Source organism: Ambystoma mexicanum, chromosome 9 (assembly GCF_040938575.1).
Source record: "Ambystoma mexicanum isolate Mex_15411 chromosome 9, UKY_AmexF1_1, whole genome shotgun sequence".
NCBI lineage: Eukaryota > Metazoa > Chordata > Amphibia > Caudata > Ambystomatidae > Ambystoma > Ambystoma mexicanum.
In genome coordinates, this window is record NC_090931.1 from 13,305,266 (window position 1) to 13,317,478 (window position 12,213).

Below are 12,213 nucleotides of genomic sequence, written 5' to 3' on the forward strand. Positions count from 1 at the left end.
AGTCCCCACACGCCTCTTCACATCAGTATTCTGATGCCAGCAAGAAGAAGGACCTAAAAACACTGCTGCCATCGGTTGGAACCCATTGTAAGGGTGACCTTACTGCTTTTTAATGGTGTCCACCATTACTCCTATCTGGCGTGTATAGCAGGGATCACCATTACTCCTCTCTGACAGCATAGCAGTGACCACCATTACTCCTCTCTGGGGTATATAGCAGTGACCACCATTGCTCCTCTCTGGCGTGTATAGCAGTGATCACCACTATTCCTCTCTGGCGTGTATAGCAGTGATCACCATTGCTCCTCTCTGGTGTGTATAGCAGAGATGGCTATTACTCCTCTCTGGTGTGTATAGCAGAGATGTCTATTACTCCTCTCTGGTGTGTATAGCAGAGACGGCTATTACTCCTCTCTGGTGTTTATAGCAGTGATCACCACTACTCCTCTCTGGCGTGTATAGCAGTGATCACCACTACTCCTTTCTGGTGTGTATAGCAGTGATCACCACTACTCCTCTCTGGCGTGTATAGCAGTGATCACCACTACTCCTCTCTGGCGTGTATAGCAGTGATCACCACTACTCCTCTCTGGCATGTATAGCAGTGATCACCACTACTCCTCTCTGGCGTGTATAGCAGTGACCACCATTACTCCTCTCTGGTGTTTATAGCAGTGATCACCATTACTCCTCTCTGTGGTGTATACCAGTGATCACCATTACTCCTCTTTGGCGTGTATAGCAGTGATCACCATTACTCCTCTTTGGTGTGTATAGCAGTGATCACCATTGCTCCTCTCTGGCGTGTATAGCAGTGATCACCACTACTCCTCTCTGGCGTGTATAGCAGTGATCACCACTAGTCCTCTCTGGCATGCATAGCAGTGATCACCACTACTCCTCTCTGGCGTGTATAGCAGTGATCACCAATACTCCTCTCTGGTGTGTATAGCAGTGATCACCATTACTCCTCTGTGGCGTATATAGCAGTTATCACCGTTGCTCCTCTCTGGCATGTATAGCAGTGATCACCAATACTCCTATCTGGTGTGTATAGCAGTGATCACCATTACTCCTCTTTGGCATTTATAGCAGTGATCGCCATTGCTCCTCTCTGGCATGTATAACAGTGATCACCAATACTCCTCTCTGACGTGTATAGCAGAGATCACCATTGTAAAGCCTAGAGGGGGTATCTGTACTTCTGTGCACTATATGGTTGGGGCAGGGGCACAGAGCACCACAGCTAAGGCTCTCTATATGGTGGTAATGGACAAGCAACTAAGGCTTACGCTCTCAGGAGGTGATGCAGGCTGGTTCTTAAGTACAGTGCGTCCCCAAGCCACCACAAAGGAATGCTAACACACTGTGTTATGTGTAACAGAGCTTCTTTATATAACATAAGGTTCAGATAAATATATACATATTAATAACACACTTTGTACTCAGGCAATGCGTTCCTAATAATGGCAACAATATATATACTCTATATGGTACCACACAATACAAAGATTCATAGAAAAATTCACCAACTGCTGGCAGTTTTTAAAAAGCATGAGAATTGCTAAGCAAGGTGTAACTTCATAGATCAAAGAGAAGCTACGGGGGAACAGGATCCAAGAAGAATCTGGTACCCCTGGGTGACTCCTGAGGCTGGAAGATGCTCTTCCTCACCACAGTACCTTTGGTGACTTGGCAGGCAAAGTGGTGGCGTTTATTGGCTTTACTCAACGGGATCCCTCAAGGATGGACCCCCTCTGGAAAAGGAGTCACTGGGATGTTTAGGTCAAGAGAAAAGAAGGTACCAAGCATTATCGGAAAGGAAGTACTTTAGTTCTTCGCAGTGGTCTCCGTTGGCGGGTTGTTACTTTGGCTGTGGATGCCCCACGAAGGTGAAACTTGCTGTCGACCCCAACAAGGCCTAGCTGAAGAAGACAAGACCCTTGGGGACCTTGGGTGGCTTTCGATGGTCACGGGTGCAGTGGCAGAATTAGGTGTCGGGTTTCAGGACTTTGCACTTCACCAACTTTTGTTTCTTCAGTGCTACAGCCTCCGCACAGACATCTGGATGGCTTCTGGCAACCTGGACTCGACCACTGGACTGGACTCTGGACCCTTGCTAAGTCTGAACCTCTGGGGCGTCTTCTTTGGATTTTGGTGGCAGGAAACCCACCAGCACACACTCCTTGGCACACAGCGACCCTGAATCTTCTCTGGCAGGAGGAAGTGGTCATATGTCGTGGCATGGATGTCCCTTGAATCATTCTTCAATGAAATGGGACTTTCACAGCTCCTGGTGACAAGTAGCATTATGAAAAAGAAGTGGTATCTCAACCAACATTGAGATACAAATAGGTGCACAGCCAATATAATCCAAAGATTGCAAGCGCAATTCTTGAAATGATAAATGTATGGCAAATCACTTCATTTCAAAATACGATATATTTCCAAAATTAAAGTACAATGTTGCTTCACAAAAACTTGTAAACCATACACATTCAAATTTTCAAAAGATTTTTTCAAAAACAATACACATATAGATTAATCAAATAGAAATGTTTTCAGTCACATTAGGTTTCTGTTAAAACAACAGATTAATACACTAAAAACAAATAAGGCAGCAATCAATAGTTGTTGATTTAGCTTCATAAGGTTATCTCGATATCTGGGCAAGGAGTTTGTTCTAGGTATCAGTTTTAGATGTACTCCACTAGTCTAATACTACGCGTTTCAGGCGTTACGCCCTTCTTCAGGTATTGATATCGTAGAAATTCTTCCTAAGGGATTAACAGAAATATATAATTTGAAATTTGAATGATTTAAGTTCACTTTCATTAATGTCAAAGTAGTTCATCTCTTCTAAAGTTACTGAGGAAAGGTTCTGTACACTAACCTGTGTCTTCTAATCAGACAAAATAGAGGTATTGGTTGTTCAACTGTCAGGGATATGGGTAAAACTACTAAAAGCAAGAGTAAAGGAGATTGGAGGGTAAGTAGCTGCAACCATCCTATATGCAATGTTTGAAACAAATGTAACCAAATTCAACCTAAGTACTACACAGTAGATCTGAGGCGGGACATTTTGCTAAGAGGTGCGGTGTCCCGCACAGTAAACAGATCTTTGTGAGGACCCGGTTAATTAGTAGTCATATCTTTAATCGAGACTCACCTCTAGTGTGAGTCCTTGTTTGTTGAAATAATAAGTGAAGGAGGTCCCGTACTGAAGGCCATCTCGTGGGTCTCCTTTTTGTTTAAACACAATCACTGTAATGATAAAATGGGTTGCAATCACTTCTCTGAATTAAAATACTATCTGATTCCAAGTCTCTTGTGTAATGTAATAGTTAGTACCTGTGAGCAAATCGGCTTGCTCCAAACGAACCCGCTTCACAGTATGTTTAGTCAGAATGTAATGATCGTTAGTCCGCACTGGTCGGATACTGTTTGGCAGTTCAGCAATCTAATTTGTTCCCTGTGAAACGAACGCGGCTAGATATTCAAACACTACCACATGTAGTTGCGCGTAATATAGTCATTACTGTATATTTGGTCCTAAAGGGCCTTGGATATTAATCGCTTACCTGAAAAGCGAAGGGTTGACATTGTTGTCCAAATCATAAGTAGTTTGGCTTTTTGTTATCTTCCAGCGCTAGAGGTTAGTGTATAATCTACTTCCTTGAATGTTAAAGTAACACGGTACGTGTAAGTAATATGTTTAGCTAACACTGCATTTTTTATATATTTTTTCTTTCTTAGCGTTGGATTAAAGTACAAGTATACCTACCTCTTTGTATGCTTCTGCCTCTATATCCCGGAAAGCTCGTCCAAATCACCCCTTCCTGTTCGTTCCCACGAAACAGTGCAGGTCGGTCAACTAAGTTTGCCTCATGGAGACTAGACTATCCAAATTTGTTAGCCATCTTGGAATAAAAAATGGCTAGTAATTTGGAGATTGTTCATGCAGTGGCCCTACGTATTAGAGACATATTAATCAAGTGCCTATTCCGATTAGTTTGTCTGGAGGCGGGAGATTAATTTTGTCAAATCAGATCCTAAGTTCAAATGCATGTCATTCATATAAACAATACTTTTGTGATCACATTTATAATGACTCAGGTTTCAAGTAACACAGTAAAGCAGTGCAATGCAGCAGTTTAATAATTCACAGTGTTATGGTGGATCCTAGGTAACATGAGCGCTATGTACAATCCATATTTTCACAACCTCATGGACATTACAGAACTAGCTGGTAATATCAATTTTCGTCGCCTAACTCGGACAGATATATTAGTAGGTAATTTCAGAAGGAAATCAAATGGGGAAACCTCAGAGTATTTCTACCTTCGCAGTACTTGACAATCCCAGTAATACTTTTTCTGGCCCTGTGCCCATTCACGGAGCACCACCTCCAACTTTGATTGTGACAGGAGAATAAAGGTCAGAGGTACCAAATCTTTGTAACATTGCATTTCGAAATGATTCCCTCCAATTCCACTTTTTCAATTTTTCAATAATTCTAATCACAGGTAGCAATATAAGTCCCATTCGAGATTCATTCTCCTTGGGTACATAGAGTCCAAATGCTCAATCCAATAGGTCTCCCACTGTTGTAAAAGTCTCGGGAGATTACCTCCTTGTCTTGGTAACATCCCATGTTCTAGAATAACAAATTGCAATTGTGCTACCGAATGGTTTAGATCTTTGAAGTGTTGTGCAACTGGGGACTTAACGGAACCTGTCCGTACATTGGACTTATGTTCCACCCATCTTTGTTTAGCCTTTCTCCCAGCGAGGCCTACATAATATAATCCGCACTGACATTTAATGCCATAGATCACACTCTTCGTGTCACATGTTGAAGTGTGTCGTAATGAAATCTTGTTACCCTTATGAGGGTGGTGTATGTAATTCCCTCTAATGATATTGTGGCAACAATTACAGTTATTACAAGGTAGAGTGCCTTTGAATGTGGTTGGTTGGACTTTTGTGTAGCCGAAATCTGATTTAATCAGGTGATCTCGTACTGATTTGCTTTTACTATATGCAAACAGAGGTAAAGTCGGAAAGAGTTTTTAAAACTTGGGGTCCAAAGCTAAAGTCTCCCAATTTTTTCTTAATGATCTTCTTAATGTGTTGACTTTGTTGTGAGTATGTGGTAACATATACTAATTTCTCAGCTTCTGTTTTGGTACTTGTTTGCAATGTGTCCAGTCTTGGCATACTCTTTACCTTCGAGATGTCTCGTTGAATCTGTGTTGGGTCATAACCTCTCAGGAGGAATATTTCTGTGAGCTCATTAGCTTTTCTGTCAAATTCATCGTCTTCTGAAACTATTCTCCTGTATCTCAGCAGCTGACTTAATGGTTATTCTCGGATGGAAACTCAACGCTAAGAGCAAGCTATTTCTATTAGTTTTCTTTGTGAAAACGGTAGTTGCCAGTCTGTGTTGTTCAAGGTACACCAGTACATCTAAGAATTCCAGAGCTGTCCTACTGGTCTTGTGTGTAAACTGAATCCTCGGTGCCAAGGTGTTCATGTATTCAAAAAAGTGTTGTAACTCTACTTCAGTTCCAAGACCATTGACCGAATAGGTCGTCGATGTATCTGGCAAAAAATTTCAGATGATCATTCCATGTCGGATTGTTAAGTATTCTTGACCAGAAGGACATCTCTGGAATCTGAACCCCCTTTGAGGCTAGCTCGATAAGCACAACCTTCCTTAGGGGTTTGGGAAGGCGGGACCTCACTGGGAGTAAACTCCCCTCAGGGGACAATGACTGCGCTTCCCTATGCACAAGATATTATCTGCCTACATGGGGGTAAGTAATGCTGGCAATACATCTATGAGTTTGGCTCAAGACAATGCTGAATTGTATTCCTGCTTGGCAACCCGTGTTGAACAATTGGGCTGGGCGAAATTGTGCAATTCCATTCCGCTAGCCACAGAAGTAAAATCTGAAAGATTTTGATCCATTTTGCCAAAATCCACCGTTACGCCACCCCTGCTGTCAAGATTCTGAAGTAATAGGATCCTGCAGGAGTGAAGGTGGCCCCCCTAGCCCCCAAAGCCTGCCTGCTCAACAATCCTGATATAATAAAACTATTGGCCAGGCAAACCCAAGGGGAAAGGGGAATGGATAACAAAACAAAGACAAGAACTCCCACTGCAGGTACTTCAGACTGTCTTCACTGGAAGGGTTTTTTGGATCAGTGGTGTTCCTAAAAGAAAACACAGCCTTAAGTAAAATAGTTTTAAAATTATGTTTTGACTATTCTATATTACTATAATATGTCTCTAGTTACCTGTTGCCTAAACTTGCATTGCCCTTAGGCTGCTTCAGTAAGAAATGTTGCTGCTTTTGATGCGGTATATGAAGTTTCTCTTTCTTTTCTCTCTACATACAGCTTATCACTCTCTAAAACAGATAATAGAGATACCCTTTAATGTAGTTATTACTAAGCCTTTTAATATTTCCTTAAGTGTATTTTTCTAAATGATATATTTATTAAATGTAAATACCTTGGATAACTTCCTGATGAAATTCTAATATTCCGCTGCCAGTACTGGATTTTCGAAAATGTATTCTCTTAAAAATTCTCCTTCAACAAAAGGCTTTAGTACAAAAACTCTTGTTCATAACATTACTGACTAGCCTTGAATCCAAAAGCAATTTGTCCAAATGAAAGTCTTTTCTTTTCTTAGAGTCCGTTACGAAGTGCGACACAGAGGAAAAGAAAATGATTCATCTCAAAATGGCCGCGACGTACGCGCGACGTCGTAGGGTCCTTTTCTCTAACCGCGCGCATAGAATTAAATTATACGCTCCGGCTCCGAACGATAGCGCGAAACAAAATTACAAAATGTTAGAAAGGTTAAATAAGGTTAATAAAGATTAGACAATCAGCGAAAAACGATCCGCACGCCTAGTTAGTATTAGTTGGTCTTTAAAAATCTAATTAAAAATAAAATGTAATACTTTGTCTTGAATCTTCAACTACTCTGGTTTGACCAAATATAATAAAATTACTTGACTTAAAAAATACCATGAATGAACTTGTAAAATCTTAAGTTTAAATGTCCTTTGAGCAACATCTAATAACTTTCTACATTTAACAACGGAATTGCACTTAGCTTAGTTCTTGTTCTTCAATTGGTTCCTCTGTTTAACAACCTGGTTCAACTGGAATACTCTGATGGTTGATTTCAGCAACTTCTTTCTTGACTGAGATTACTAAATTGAAGAAATTGAACTAAAACAAAAATGGTAGAAATTGAACTAAAACAAAAATTCTACACCTAGTGAAAGTACACTATAGTTTTATTTTAACTGGAGCTAAAAAATGTACAACCTACTCTAATGAATACTTTAATGAAAGGCAGTTTAGATTTGTAAGGAACATTCTAAGTGACATCACAATACTGCCTGCTGCAAACTAAACCAATCACTATTGGGATAGTGTTCCTCCATCTTGGCTTGGGGACATGTCATCTTTCTAATGAAAGTTAGTTAAGGAACAAGAAAAAAAATGAACTTAACTGAAACAGAAAATGTTCTAGTTTCAAAACAGAATGTATTTAATATTTTAGCCACCTGAAATAGTGTTTGCAATATCCTATTCTCCTAGGAACCTTGCTAATGTGAGGTACAGAATGTGAAAACCTGACAGTACCCTACCTGTAAAGCCCTGTCCCAGGGCCTGGTTTAGAGGGTTGTAAACGATGAAACCTTTTAATTAATCTAGAGGCATGAACATCTTCGCTTTTAACCCAAGATCTCTCTTCTGGACCGTACCCTTTCCAATCCACTAAATATTGCAAATTACCTCGAACAATTCTAGAATCCAAAATAGCTTGAACTTCATATTCAGAATCATCATCAAAAAATACTGGACCAGGTACACCCACTAATCTAGTGTCATTTTCACATGGTTTCAACAATTTAACATGAAATGTACGGTGTATTTTCATACTAGATGGTAACTTCAACTTCATAGTAACTGGGGAAAGTACTTTTTCAACTTCAAATGGACCAATAAATCGGGGACTGAATTTGTTCTTTCCTTTCAAGGCTAAGTTTTTTGTGGACAACCATACCTTATCTCCTTCTTGATATTTAGGAGCCTCCCTACGTTTCTTATCCGCAAATTTCTTGTAACTCAATTTGCTAACTTTCAAGGCTCGAACTGCTTTCTCTAAATTTTGTCCCATAGTTCTCAATCTGTCTTCCACATCAGGAACCTCCACTTCTTCTGAAACTACTCCTCTAAGAAAACGTGGATTAAACCCCTGATTAACAAAAAATGGTGACATTGAAGTTGATTCTTTTACAGTATTGTTATAACGAAATTCCGCCAACCACAACAACTCCACCCAACTGTGATCGGAACCCAAATAACAACGAAGGTATTTTTCTAACTCTTGATTCACCCTTTCTGTTTGGCCATTACCCTCTGGATGATAACTAGTTGTCAGATTAATCTCAATTCCCAATTCTTTACAGAACGCCTTCCAAAATTTTGAAACAAACTGTGTGCCCCGATCTGAAATTACTTGATATGGTAAACCATGAAGTTTCACTACATTCTGTAAAAAGGCTTGTGCTAAAGACGTAGCTGTAGCAGCTCCCTTAATGGGAATGAAATGTCCTGCCTTGGAAAAAACATCTACTACAACCAAAATTGTAGAAAATCCTTTGTCGGATGGTAATTCAACAATATAATCCATTGATACTGTATGCCATGGACGAGGTGGAATTGGCAGAGGTACTAGTAAACCTGCAGTCTTTTGATGGTCGGATTTTGCCCTGATACAAATTTCACATGTTCTAACATAGTTTTCGGTGTCTTCACGCATCTTCTCCCACCAGAATTCCCTTCGAAGAAGTTCCAAAGTTTTCTTAACTCCTGGATGACCAGCCAAAGGTGAATCATGGCAATTCTTCAGTGCCTCTTCCTGTAATTCGTCAGAAGGAAGATACAATTTCGCATCTACATAGGGCAAACCTTCTTTTATACTTCGCACTGGATCTGCGGCTTCCCATTTTTCCAATTCTTCTTTAGGTAACAAACGATGAATTTGTTCTCGAAAGTCAATTTCTTTATGCACTTCACCTACCACAAAATTCTTTTCAGACAAGAGTGATACTGGAACACTATCATCAGTCTTTAGACTTCCTGGAAAACATTGAGACAATGCATCAGCCTTTCCATTCAAGCATCCAGGCTTAAATGTGATTACAAAATCAAATTCCGCAAAAAACAATGACCAGCGAAGTTGTCTTGGTGTTAAAGTCTTGGCGGAACGAAGGAAAGTCAAGTTTCTGTGATCAGTTAAAACTGTAACTCGATGACGTGCACCCAACAGATAATGTCGCCATTCTTCGAATGCAGACTTAATGGCCAAAAGTTCTCTGTCTGTAATAGTATAATTCTTCTCAGCCGATGTAAATTTCTTTGAAAAGAATGCTACTGGATGAATTTGTCCAGTTTCAGGATGACGTTGCGATAAAACTGCTCCCATGGCAGAGTCTGAAGCATCTGCTTCCACAAAGAAAGGTTGATCCACGTCCGGATGTAACAAAATTGGTCCTGAAATAAATTTTTCTTTAAGAAATTTAAAGGCATTTTCAGCTTCCTTGCTCCATACAAATTTCGTTCCTTTCTTCAACAAGTTAGTAATAGGAGAAACCACCTGTGAAAAATTTTGAATAAATCGACGATAAAAGTTTGCAAATCCAATGAAGCTTTCAATATCTTTTACTGACCTTGGTTGGGGCCAATCTTTTACTGCCTTTACTTTACTCGAATCCATCTCTAGACCTTCCAGAGATAACACAAAGCCTAAAAATTCCACACAATTAGTGTGAAACTGACTCTTCTCCAGTTTTGTAAAGAGATGATTCTCACGTAATTTCATTAAAACCTTCTTAACATGTTCCAAATGTTCTTCTTCTTCTTTTGAAAAAACTAAAATGTCATCAATGTAAACCACCACAAAGACATCCAAGTATTCGCGAAGAACTTGATTTATGAAAAACTGAAAAGCTACTGGTGCGTTACACAGACCAAATGGCATCACTTGATACTCAAAAAGTCCATAGCGCGTTCTAAATGCAGTTTTCCACTCGTCTCCTTCACGAACACGAACCAAGTGATATGCTCCTTGTAGATCCAATTTTGTGAAAATTTTAGCTCCTTGAATCCTATCCAACATTACTGATATTAGAGGTAATGGATAGCGATTTTTTATAGTTATTTTATTCAGAGCTCTGTTGTCAATGCAAGTTCTCAGGGTCTTGTCTTTCTTTGGAACAAAGAATAACGGTGAGGCTGCTGGTGATTGTGAATGTCTAATAAAGCCTTTAGCAAGATTTTCCTCTAAATATTCTTTTAAAAATTTGTTTTCTTTCTCTGTAAGGGCATAAATTCTTCCACAATTTTCATCTCCAATTTAGCAGTCATTTGAGTTATCAACCCAGAAGTAAGTGGCGAGCCATCTACAGCTCGTACTTGTTCAGGTATTCCCTTTTTGACTAGTGGAATTCCCAATCTCCCAGCCAGACCAATATCAAAAAAATGTCCAGTTGCCCCAGAATCTATCACACACGGTCCACCACATCTTGGCTTACCTTCCCATGTAAAGGATACATTTAAAGTGATGTAGGGAACTGCTGTCTGAACTGTATTCGCCACCTGTAGACCTTTTCCTGGAAATGGGGAGACTCGCTTTGGGGCACGTGGACATTTCCCTACAAAGTGAGTATTATCACCACAATACAAACACAAATTTTCTTTTCTTCTTCTGTCTTTTTCTTCCTTAGTCAATGGAGGTCTAACTGAGTTAACTGTATCATTCCGCAATGAACCCTTACTCTCCTTAATAACCAGTTCTGTCCTGGGACGTTCACTCCTGAACCAAACCTTATTCTCAGAAAAATGTCTTCGCTTTTCCAATCTCCTCTCACCCAATCTTATGTCTAATTGCATCACCAAATTTATCAGATCTTCACTTGAAGTGGGTCTCTCTACTATATTTGATAGAGCATCTTTCAACTCATCACGCAGACCTCTATAAAATATGGAAGCTCTTTTTTCTTCTGGCCAACCACTTTCTAACACTAATCCCCTAAACTGCGTGATGTAAGAAATTAATTCACGATTTCCTTGACGTAACTCTAAAAGTTCTCCATCTACACACTGGGAATGTGTTCTTCTATCAAACATCTTTCCAAAGACCTTCTTAAAATCCATAACTCTTCAGCCCTTCTCTCTACATAAGGCACCGACCACGCAGCTGCTTCTCCAGTGAGATAGGAGATTAAAAATGCTACTCTGGAAGTTTCTGTAGGGAATGCCTCTGGTCTGCACATATAGTGTAATTCACATTGCATAATAAATTATTTAAATTTCCTAAAATCCCCTCCAAATCTTTCTGGTGGTGCCAAAGGGGTAGATATTACTGTTCCTCCAGAAAATAAATGTGTCTCTCTTGCCTTTTCAGTAACTACTCTGGCTTCCTTAATTTCTCCTTTTTCTGGATACAAAATGGGTGGTTCCCTTTCAAAATCAAAACTCAAACCTGATGCTTTGGCTGAATCTTCTTTTCTCACAATACCGCTCAACTCCTCCACCTTAATTCCCAGAGACAATGGCCCTCATTACGACCCTGGCGGAAAGTAACTGACCTGACCGCCATAGCGTAAATAGCGTTTCCGCCATTGCACGATGGAGTAAAGTGCGGCTAATTCTGACCCATCGGGCACGAGCATTACGCCATGGCGGAAGTGCAAAGTCCGCGATGGCGGAAATGTCCCCAAAACGCCCCTCACCGCCGTCGTACGGCGCCCTAGGTGCAATTCCGCCACCCATCATAGCGGTCACCGTAATGAGCGGTAATCCCAAAATACGGTGACCGTAAATATACGGAAACGGAAGTAAAAACATGGGGCCGGAACGGGAAACAGCACGCCGTACACCTACAAAATCAGAATCACAACACAACCATTACAAATCCGACCCTGAGACACATCCCAACCCGTAAGCCACCCTAGTCAAAACAATCAAAATGGGAAAAGTTGCTAAAAAAGCGCGCGACCGCAAGCGGCAGGTCCACTTCTCCCATGAGGAACTCACCGTGCTCACAGAGACCCTCCAGGAGAATGCTGCCGTCGTCTTCTCGACGGAAATGACCAGGACGGCACTTGCGAACAAGAA

The 12,213-nt window shown here is 40.5% G+C and overlaps 1 protein-coding gene across 2 annotated transcripts in view; it reads right to left on the bottom strand.

The window, feature by feature from the left end:
* The window catches only part of VSIG10L2 (V-set and immunoglobulin domain containing 10 like 2), a 488,239-nt gene that overhangs the window by 40,433 nt on the left and 435,593 nt on the right, over positions 1–12,213 (bottom strand). The gene's annotated exons all lie outside the window — the stretch shown is intronic.